This window comes from Trichechus manatus, unplaced genomic scaffold (assembly GCF_000243295.1).
Source record: "Trichechus manatus latirostris isolate Lorelei unplaced genomic scaffold, TriManLat1.0 scaffold00054, whole genome shotgun sequence".
In the NCBI taxonomy this organism is placed as follows: Eukaryota; Metazoa; Chordata; class Mammalia; order Sirenia; family Trichechidae; genus Trichechus; species Trichechus manatus.
This window is the reverse complement of record NW_004443990.1, coordinates 6,985,044-6,997,219: the sequence shown is the minus strand read 5'-3', so window position 1 is coordinate 6,997,219 and position 12,176 is coordinate 6,985,044.

Sequence of the window (12,176 nt, the reverse complement as noted above, 5' to 3'; positions counted from 1 at the left end):
TCTCTCCAACGGCTGACTTATTTTTCTTTGCCCAGTTCCTCCTCACCTTGTAGTCATAGACTTGTTTCTTGTTTAACAGCATCCTAGTTCCCATGATTCCTGCCTGTGTGTACGGCCACTCTGTAAATCAGTGTTTTTTCTAGAACTAATCTCTTGTGTATTATGTTTCTTCATTCTTGGTACTCCCAGGCTGGGGTACGTCTATGCCCAGGTTGCAAACTCCCTCTGTCTAAACGACCAAATATAATTACAATAGGTCTGAACTGGGAGTTCCGAATATTTCAGAGTTTTGCTTTTTGGAATTAGAATGTGGATGGTTTTCTTTTCTTTTTTAACAGCATGAAATTTATAAAGGTTTTAACAAAAAATGTAGAAGTTCTATCTGTTTCTGGAATAATTTGATAATACTCAAGTTCAAAACAGAAGACAGATTTAGACTCAATGTAAAGACTCTGGCTGTTCAAAAGTGATGAGTTACTTATCTCTACATGTGAGTAAGCAAGGTAGAGGGCTGAACCAGGTAAACCAGGGAGTATACCCACCCCCCCAAAAAAAAAAACAGACCAGTTGCCATTGAGTCAATTCTAACTCATGGTGATCCCATATGTTTCAGAGTAGAATTGTGCTCCATAGGGTTTTCAATGGCTGTGATCTTTCAGAAGTAGATTGCCAGGACTTTCTTCCAAGGTACCTCTAGGTAGACCTGAATCACCAACCTTTTGTTCAGTGGTTAATCACTTCACCATTTGTGCAACACTTGCAGATCCTGGTTCATACAGAATTTCCCATGGAAGATGCATCTCAGAAGAAGCATTTAATTAGACATTCTTAGATCCGTTGGAATCCAAAGGTCTTACTTGAATTACACATGTTCTAATAAACTTTCTTTTGAATCAGACAGTCCTGAGAAAATTGTACGTTCGGCTGAACTGTAAGAAAAACTGAGTTTTTCTGATTTCTCTGGCTGATTTTTTTATTTGTTTGTTTGTTTGCTGTCTAGAGTAAATTGATCCAATTACTATATACCAAACATTCCAACATCAACACGAGAGACATTCACCCTCAAATCATTTACATTTTATGTCAAAGTGTTATGTACTCCCTGAATTTTTTTTTAATGTAAATCTCTGTATTATATTGCTTTTGGTCTTTATTGCATTATCAAGACACTTTGATATTATGGATGTTTTAAGCAGCTTTTACCAATAAAGTCATGTTAGATTTTATAAACAGACCCCCTTTTCGTGTGCTATCATGAGTACTTTGTTTGCACAGATACTAACTCTTAAAGGTATTCTTTGTTTTGAGAAAAGAGTGCTGTTCAAGGGAAACTGCCCATGTTTGCTTTCCTGTTATTCATATTTGGTGGCCCTTTATCACACTGTTATTGCCTACTTATGATTAACTCTGCTTCTAAATGATTTAATATTAAAATACTAAAAGGTATTTGATATGTGACCATGGTAAAAATTAGACAAGGAGAAATTACTAAGGCAGCATTTTAAGTCAGTATATGCAAATATATAAACACATATGTGCCTATTATCCCAAGATCTCTGTATCAGAATTTCAGTTGAAAGCATGCATTACCTCCCAGATAGGAAAAAAAAAAAAAGTCTGGATATTTTACCTTGTTGTTGTTAGCCAAAGTTGAGTAGACCCAAGACTCATGGCGACCCCAGGAACAGTGGAAGAAGACGTTCCTGGTCCTGCACCACCCCAGTGATCAGCTGCAGAGTGGACCATTGTGACCCAGAGGGTTTTCGCTGGATGATTTTCAGCAGTAGATAGCCAGGCCTTTCCTCCTAGTTGGTCTTAGTCTGGAAGCTCGGCTGAAACATATTCAGCATGATAGCAACATGCAAGCCTTCTTTGACAGACAGATGGTGGCTGCACATGAGGTGCCTTGGCCAGGAGTTGAGCTCAGGTCTCCCCATGGAAGGTGGGAACTCTACCACTAACTGGGGTCAATTTGTGATCATTTTATTTTCACATTTTATCTCAAGGACATATGAAATCTTGGCTGACCTATTTTCTTAGTAAATATTCTGAGAAGTAAACTTGCAGTAGGATTTTACACCATTTAGACCACATGGGTCTACACATCTTCCTGGGTTATCTCTGAGCATCTGGTGGAAGGTTGGTATGAGCCATGGAATTGTGGAAACACATCCAAATCACCAGGCAGTTGTGCCTTGGGTTCATTTTGGCAGCCAGATGCGACCATCCCTCTGGAGTCGGCATTAGGTCATAATTGATTATTGTATTAGCCAACCAATACAAATGGAAAACGATCTAATCAGTGCACCATTCAGACGAGGCTTGTATCTATAGCGAATGGCAGAGAGCTTGATAGTAAAGGATTTAGAAATGTGTTTGCAACAGAAACAATCCCAATCCCACTAATGGAGAGCAGCCTGAGTGAAGTCAGGAAGATACAGCCCATAGAGAAATAGGACTGGGGGATGAAAGGAACCCCAGTGTAAAAATCAGAAGACCCATATTTGTGTCCCAGATCACCACCCCCTCAGAAGTGGTATGACTTCAAGGATGTTAGTGAACCTCCTGTCATTCTTAGTTGCCGTAGAGTGGGCTCCAACTCACAGAAACCTTACGTAAAATAGAACAAAACGTTGCCTAGTCCTGCGCCATCCTCACAAGCACTGGTGTGTTTGAGCTCATTGTTGCAGCCACTGTGTCAATCCATCTCCTGGAAGATTTCCCTTGTTTTCACTGAGCCTCCACGTTACCAAATGTGATGTCCTTTTAGTACCTGTCTTAGTTTTCTAGTACTACTATAACAGAAATACCACAAGTGGGTGGCTTTAACGAACAGAAATTTGTTTTCTCATGTTCAGGAGGTTAGAAGTCCGAATTCAAGGCACCAGCTCCAGGGAAAGGCTTTCTCTCTGTCAGCTCTAGGGGAAGGTCCTTTTCTCTTTTCAGCTTCTGTTCCTTGGTGATCTTCATGTGGCATGGCATCTATCTTCCTCTGTCTCTGCTTGCTTCTGTGCCTTATCTGCTCCTTTTATATCTTAAAAGGAATTTGCTTAAAACGTGTCCTACATGATAGGGCCTTATTAATATAACAAAGAAAACCCTATTCACAAATGGGATTATATCCACGGTATAGGGGTTAGGATTTACAACACATATTGTTGGGGAACACAGTTCAATCTATAACAGTACCTATTATATGGAAGAAAATTTTGGTATGTGTTTGGCAAATGTGCAACGATTTTCCTGCTACATTGAGGATTGTTGTGATCGTCACATAAGAAAAGATTTCAGGAAGTCTTTTACAATCTAAAAATGCTTCGTATCTTTAAGGGAATCTTATTAAACTATTGAGAGTCTCCCTGTTTAAGTGGGAGTGCCTGGGACTCTGTTGGCAAGCTTTGGGCCTTCAAATCAATACTACACGACAGAAGAAAACAGAATCCTACTGGGTCAAATCAGGCCCCCGGAAGGACTTGCACCCACATTTTTTGTTTCTTTCTCACCAAACATATTCTTTAGAACCACTGCCTCTGATGGAAGAGATAGTGGCGTCACTAGGGGTCTGCGAGGGGTGTGGTCCACGCCGTGTGACACTGTCAGAGGGGGTGACACCAAAATGAGTGTTTATAAAAATATCCCTGTAGTTAGTTATAACAACAAAAACATTTTTCGAAAGCCCAGCTTATGTGTATCAATATACTTACAAGGCTAAAACTCTATGCTAATTTACTTTTTGACCTTTCTAATGAGCTCCAGTCAGAGCTGTCATTATTACCCAATGAAAATGATGCTTCAAATCACGTGGTTTCATCTGCACGAGGTACAACACGCACTGTTGTTTTCGCTGTTGCTGGTGTTCTTATAGTCACTGATTTTGTCAGATTTTCTGGTGTTTTAGCTACAATATTGTGGTAATCAGTATTTGTGAACCTATAGCAACAACTTTTTTGAGAATGAAGTAGTAATTAAAGGAAAAGAAAGAGTGATATACGGGAATTACAATTTCTGAGAAACATTAGTACAAAAAATGTTACTAAGGATTCTGTATGGTCTGCTATGGGAGGAGGTCCATGGCGGGGGGAGGTGACACCATTAGTTCTCACTGGGTGACACCAACCCTAGTGACGCCACTGGGAAGAGAATTATCTTCTGGGTGGTATGGGTGAGAAAGTTGCCACACAAACCTGAATTATCCAGAGGCCTATAAAATGCGCAATTGCTTTTTAAGAGGCATGGTGATATTGTGTGTTCCTTTCGATTTTTTGGCAGTAACGATTTTCTGCAATTTGTGGTTTTGCAATTTCTCTTTACACAGACAACACCCTGGCTCTCGTTCAGTGCCCCGTTGGTGCGGGGGGGAAAGGGAAGCAAAGAGAGATTCCCTGGGGCTCTGACTGCCCCAGAGAAAGAAGGAAATGTTAATAAAATAAGTCAGAAAGAATGCTGGAGACTAATGGAAGCTGGTTTGCTAGTGGGGAAGAAACAACTTTTAATAAATTGCATGGTGTGGCTGAGGTTTTATCTGGGGCTTTCGTCGGCTGGGCTTCGGTGGGGCGAAGGTCTGTTCTCCTTAATTCTGCTCAGCTCTGCGCCGAGCTTTGTCTGGGTTGTAATCGCAGGCTGTTTGCTTCTTTCCTCCTGGAGCTGAGGAGCCCAGAGCAGTCTCTCCCACTGGCTCTCTCCAGCCTCTCCTGGTCTTGGCAGGGTTTTCTTTAAATACTTGGTCTCTAGGTGTCCACTTGCCAATTACATTCACTTGGTTTGTGTGAATGACCTCAAGATCCATGTGCCAGAATTTTTTTCCTCCTTCTGGTTGCCCTTTCTTCCCCTTCCCCGCAGCTGAACTGCCCTTCGCTGAGGAAAGTCTGTGGCCCACAGGCAGCAGGGATGCGGTGTTCATTTCGGCGAGAGTGATTTGTGCTGTCTATTCATCATCTCTGGAAAGGATTTGCCAACTTTTGTTTGCCTTTTTTATGGCCGCTCACACTGTGCTGAACGATTTAAAGTTGTGTCCAGCGTAAACCTTGTATTCCTTCTCTGTTCATGACTTTATATCAAAATAGCCCCTGTCCTTCTCAGAGCGGAAAACCTGAGGCTTATGTCCGTAGTTCAGGGGCTTTCTGTGCAAAAAGGCAGCTGCACAGGCCGCTTGCTTCTTCTCTTGGCATGACTTAGATGTCAATGCTTCTTTTGCTTCTATAAACCCGTCGCCATTAAGTCGATTCTGACTCATGGCAACCCCATGTGTTACAGAGTAGAACTGTGCTCCAGAGGGTCTTCTTGGCTGTAATCTTTACGGAAGCACATTGCCAGGCCTTTCTTCCATGGTGCCACTGGAAACCACCAACCTTTGGGTTAGTTGTCGAACACAAACCCTTGTGCCACCCAGGGACCTGAAGGAGAATGTGAAAACGGAATATAAATATAATCACTCTTCATATGTTAATTGTATGGTTCCCGCATGTTTGGGGAATATATGATCTTTGAACTGTGTGTGTTCTAAAAGTTTAGGGAATTATTTCTGGTATGGAGTCATAAATCATGGGATTTTTAATTTATAGGATACCTTTGACATGATCTACTTCCATAGCCCGCCCCATATCCTCCCACACAGCACCCCACTCTAGCATCTCTTCCGTGGTCTCACATGGTAGCCGGATCCATTTTTAATAGCTCAAGGCTGAGAGCTTTCTTTTGCTAACCTGAGATAACCTCCCTATTACTCCAGGTCATTTGTGCTGGTTTTGCCTTCTGGAGCAGCTCAGAAAAAGTTGATTCCTTCTTCCACATAACAACTCTCCAAATATTTTGGAATCTGATCCCATATATGCTGTTGAGTCTTCCTTGTTCAGGCTAATTCTTTAGCCAATTCTTCCCAATTCCTTCAGCCATTCTTCATGTGATCACTTGGTGTTATCCTTTTCCATTTGTCCCAGTCACATTTTTCAATGTCCCTCTTAAACCGTGACGTGGCAAAGATGACTGACTGACCATCACAGAGCTAAAAAGAAAAGAAAAAAAATCCCTCTTGTCCTGTAAACCAAGAACACCTCAAAAATTTTAACGGCACTTTAGTCCTTAGTTTAATCCTAAAACCTCTAGATTTATTGCATAAAAGTTGCTATAAAATCAGGTCTTTCCAGGCCTTATTTATGCCCTTGGTTTTGAATACTACGTGTCTAGATACTAGGTATCTAGAGCTGCTATAACAGAAATACCACAGATGGATGGCTTTAACAAAGAGAAATTTATTTTCTCACAGTCGAGTAGGCTACAAGTCCAAATTCAGGGCATCAGCTCCAGGAGAAGGCTTTCTCTCTGTCGCCTCTGGAGGAAGGCCCATCAGTCTTCCCTTGGTCTGGGAGCATCTCAGCACAGGAACCTCAGGTCCAAAGGACATGCTCTGCTCCCAGCACTGCTTTCTTGGTGGTGCGAGTTCCCAACTCTCGGCTTGCTTCCCTTTCCTGTTATCTCTTGTAAGATAAAAGGTGGTGCAGGCCACACCCCACGGAAACTCCCTTTACATTGGATTAGGAATGTGACCTTAGTAAGGGTGTTACAATCCCACCCTAATCCTCTTTAACATAAAATTATAATCACAAAATGGAGGACAACCACACAATGCGGGGAATTATGGCCCGGCCAAATTGATACACACATTTTGGGGGGGGGACATAATTCAATCCATGACACTATGCAAACCTTTATGCTTATCCCTGTGATGTTTATTAGTTTCAGAGTGTCAGTGGAAGTTATTAGGATCTTTTAAAATTGGAATTATTTCAAATCCTGTCCCTGTTTTGGGTAATCCACATACTCGATTTGCCTCTTGACTTCATTCAAGAGATTGAGAAGAACACTGACTATCTGGGTTTTAAGTGCTTCAAAGTTGGGACCATGTTTTACTCATCTTTCACTACTCTGAAATGCCTGTGACATTCTCTTAAACAACTAGTAGCTCAATGATGGTCTGTAAATCAGTTAATGAAATCAGATACAGGGGGTTTCCCAACACCCTTGGAAACCTGACTGTAGATTGATATCAGGGCCTTTAGAAAATAAGAAGAAGGCTAATCTTACACTGCATTGCTAATGCTTGGCCAAGAGAACATTGGTGATTTTGTAGCATTATGTGATAACTAACAGCATGGCCTCCCAGGCTAGATCACCTGCTGCCTTTGTTTGCTAGGACTTCCATAACAAGATATCACAAAATGGGTGGCTTGAAAGAACAAGAAGTGATTTTCTCAAAGTTTTGGAGGCTAGAAGTCCACACTCAGGGCATTGGCTCTAAGGGAAGGTTTTTCTTTGCCTCCTTCAGCTTCTAGTAGCTGCCAGCCACACTTGGCATTCCTTTGCTGCTTATAGATGCATCTGCTTCTGTCATCAGATAGTGTCACCCCTGTGTGTCTGTCTCTCTGTGTCTATCCATAAACCCATTGCTGTCGAGTTGATTCCAACTCATAGTGACCCTACAGGACAGAGTAGAACTACCCCATAGGGTTTCCAAGGCTGCAAATCTTTATGGAAACAGACTGCCACATCTTTCACAGAGGCTGGTGGGTTCGAATTGCTAACCTTTGGGTTAACCATTCCCCTTTGTAAGATACCACTCAGAAGGGACTAGGTTTAGGACCCATCCTACCCTGATATGATCTCATTAACATAAGAGAAGAAAAAACCGTTTCCAAACTGGATCACATCCACAGATACAGAGGTCAGGACTTCAGTATATATTTTGGGGAACACAATTCAATCCATAACACCTGGATTCTAATCCTAGTAGACTTTGTCAACCGTGTGTCTTAGGGCGTGTTACACCACCACCCTGGGTCTGCTTCTTCATTGATAAAATCATGATAATAACTTCTTTGTATCTGCCTCATAATGTTGTGCAGATTGAATGAATTAATCCTAAAAAATATAGCACAGCTTCTGGTAATATAAAAATAATAATTAATAGTAGTATTCATTAATGGTATATTGTTGTTGCTTTCTATGCTTTGTTGTTACTCTAAAACTATGCTAGTATAATTACGCTATCCTAAGAGGAATGAAGGCAAGTTTGGCAAAACTTGTTCATAGTAAACCCATATTGACCCCAATAATCATTTTATTGTCAAAAATGCTGTGCAACCTGAATATAAATGAACTGCTTCATGGCCTAAGTTTAGGTATATGTTCAGAAGAAACACAAATATCTAAAAAGACGGAAGCAATGTACATTTTCGCTAAAACCCCTCAAAGAGGATTTCTATTACATTCCCCAACAAAACATTCTAAAGATCTTCTTTACCCAAATCCCTCATGGTAGGTGCTCAAAAATCTCACCTTTCTCTCTCCATTCTCCTCTGTATAATAAAATCCCAGCTTGTGCTACAGTGTTTCACATATTTCTTCTCTCCTGTCATGCCCAATTCTCCAGAATTACCACTCTTCTTATTTTCTATCACCAACAACTCATTTCTCATGTAATTTCAACATGGCCCTTCCATTCTGCTTTCAGTTATACATACTGCCATTCTCCAAGCAATGCCATGAAATCTATGTTTAACAGCCAGCTCTCTGAAAAACAAGCCTATATGTATATATACATGTACATAAGCTTATTATAAAACCTGTGACTATAATGGACATGTAATACACAATTTACAAATAATAATAAATTATGTAACACTCCTTATTGTAAGTTCCATATAGTCAACTGATTCTCACAGAATGCTTTCATTGATTTTTTCCAAACTCTTATATCTGTAGCCAGCCTATGGCTGCAATTGACAAATGAATCTAATTCCCATGAAAATATTGATAGATACTTTTGTTAATGAGTAAAACACCAAAGATGTATGCCACAGTTTTATTCACCCATCAATGATGTGAGCAACTTCTTTGCTAAATCGTATGGTATAGTAGTTTTTCAATTCTGTTGAATATTTCCTCAAGTTTCTGTGCTATTCACAATGTGACAGCTATAGATGCAGCACTCCTATTTGTTTAATCTGCATTATTAACATTTTATCCATCACTTCCTTAAGCTTAGACAATCAACAAAACAATAAATCAAACCCTGATTTGTGGTACTTGCCAATTTCCATGGTGTAAATATTCCCACCACAGACAATTTCAAGCTGCCTACATGATGTCACTGAATATGGAGTAGATAAGAGATGTGCAGTAGCAAGCCATTATATAGTATTTCCACCGTTCAGATACAATAGATGAAAACAACCTCAAAAAATAGTTAATAATAAAATGTAGTAAAATAATTAGGAAGTGATGAATTTATTTCCTTTATTTTTAATGTTGTTGTCGTTAGTTGACATCGAGTTGAATCCAACTCACGGCACCTCCGTATGTGCAGAGTAGAACTGCTCCATAGGGTTTTCAAGGCTGTGACCTTTCGGAAGCAGACCGCCAGGCCTGTCTTCCAAGGCGCCTCTGGGTGGGTTCAAACTACCAACCTTTTGGCTAATACTTGAATGTTTAACCCAACAACTTATTTAATTGTAACTTTATATAATTTTTATTTTAATAACATCTGTGTTTAACCAACAGATTGCAAATTCCTGAAAGTAAAACAGTTGCCCTTCCTGAACTGATACAAGCCATCTCTAGCACAACACTGGTCCTTACTCTTTAGACCATAGTGGGGTGGGGTAGGAAATGGGAGTATGGTGTATGGAGTTTGGAGAATGGCTGTGAATATTCACAAGTTAATTTTTCCCAAGTTAAAATTTATTATTTTTTTTAAAAAGTCTGTTCTAGTCTTTTGCCAAATAGCAGAGACAATCTCCTAAATCTTCAGAAGCCACTTACCTAGCAATTAAGTATGTTTTCATCTTTAGTTTACTGACTCAGAGATTCTATAATGATACATTTTCTAAACATTTTTATTTTAGGCTGCATGAACCAGAAGTTTAAGTTAAAAAAGAAGTAGTGAGACAAGAACTATAAGAATGTAGGTATTGAATGAAGTGCATCAACAGGAAACAAAGTTTAGTTGGACTTACTGCTAACTTGAACTATGAAAAGGAGAACTGTCAAGAATCAAGGCTGATCCCTTCTCTCTAGGCCTCATGGTAACCCCTGCCTCTGTAGACCAAGTCTATCGGCTTGCTCCTCAGATTGCACGTGGCCCAAAACGGCAGGTGCAAATATCAAGTGAATATGACATTTTAGCTCTACTTCCCACTTGGGAAATCCACGCTGTTTACAAAATCAAAGGAAAGAAATCCACTTGGTTGAGCCTTTGTTTTTCTTGCCAGGCCAGCAGATAGATGGGATTCTTCAGATGGAAACACTTTCAGTTCAGTATAATATCCACTTTCAGTTCCATTAGCTTACAGAAGTAGATCGCTGAACCTTTCTTACTTATTCATTCTCCTATTGATGAACAATTAGGTTGTTGCTAATTTTTTGCTATGAATAACAATGCTGCAATGATTATCCTAGTAGTTGCCTTATGCACCTGAGGAGAATTTTCTCCAGGGTACTTAGATGTGAAATTACTGGGTAATAAGGTTTGTACCTTATAATTATTACTAGATATTGCCAAATTGCTCTAATGGTTGAACAGCTTACATTCTCTTGTTTCTCTAAATCTTTGCTAGCAGGTGTTATTTTCAAACTTCAAAATTTTTCCAGTGTAATGAGTGTGAACTATCTCATTTTTCTAATTCTCAATTCTCAAATTTCTAGTGAAGTTGAGCATCTTCTCATCTGGACATTCAGTTTTCCTCTTTCATGAACTGCTTATTCATATCTTTTGCTATTTCTTAATCAGTTACTATTCTATTTTTATTAGTTGGTAGAAGTTATTTATCTATTCTGGATAGTAATCGACTACCTGTTATATACAAATATCTTTCCCAGGTCAGTTGTTGGCTCTTTGTTTTACCTTATGCATAGGAATTTTTATTGTAGCAATATTTGCATTTAATGTAACCTAAATTTTTGAGCTTTTCATTTAGGGTTTGTTTTATTTCTTCCCTCCTCTAATAAAGTTTTGATTTCATATTTGTGGTTTGGATCCATATGGAATGTATATTATGGACGGTGTGAGGTAGGAATCTAATTTTATATTTTTCTCTAAGGAAAATCAATTGTCCCAGAATGATTTACCAGATTAATAATCCTTGATTTTCCCCCATTGAATTGTTGTACCGTCTCTGTCATGAACATGGTTTCCATATATGTCTGCATCTGTCTGAGATCTCCAGTATGTTCTGATAGTCCCTGCACATAAGACACTTTCTTTAAATACTCTAGCTTTATATTAATTCTTATTATCTGATTGCACAAGGTTCTGTACCTTGATCTTTCTCTTCTTTATTGCCTCGGCCATTATTTGCCCTTTACTTTTTCAAGTGAATTTTAAGATCAGTTTGACAGTTTCAAAAATTTCAACTGAAATTTTTATTGCAATTGCTTTGAATTTATAAATTAACCAGGGGAGTGGACATTTTTATTATTATATTGTACTTTCCCATCCATGAGCATGATATATTGTGCAGTATTTTCAATCTTTTTATGAACTTCGAAAATGTTTTATAATTTTTTCTATAAAATACACATGCTATGGTACATTTATTACTATATTTATAGCTTGTTGCCATGTTAATGATCTTTCTTCTCTTACCTTTTCTAAATGGTTGTTGGTGTTTTCTAGAAACACGTTTGGTTTTTCAGCAACCTTACTAATCTCCCACATTTTAAAAAATGGTATCTCTGCAGATTATCCAAGGATTTTCTCCAAAGACGATTTTATTATATACTCCTTAAAAGAAAAAAAATTTTTTGTGTCGTCCTTTCTAATACCTGTGCGTGCGTGTGTGTGCGTGTGCGTGTGTGTGTGTGTGTGTGTGGTTTGGGGGTGGGTGTTTGTGATTTCTGGTTATTTTATTGCATTGTCCTGGGTCTCCAATTCATTTTTGAATACGCTGGTGATAACAGACATCCTTGACTTGCCTCTGACTTTAATAAGAATGTATTTAATATTTCACCATTAAGGATAATGTTTGCTGTATGCCTTTTACCAAGTTAAGAAAGATCCTTTCCATTCCTTGTTTACGGAGATTTTTTTTTTTTTTTGTAATAATGGTGTGTTTAGATTTTTCAAATATTTTTTCTGCATCTATTGAGATAATAATATGGTTTTGTTCCTTTATTCATGTGAT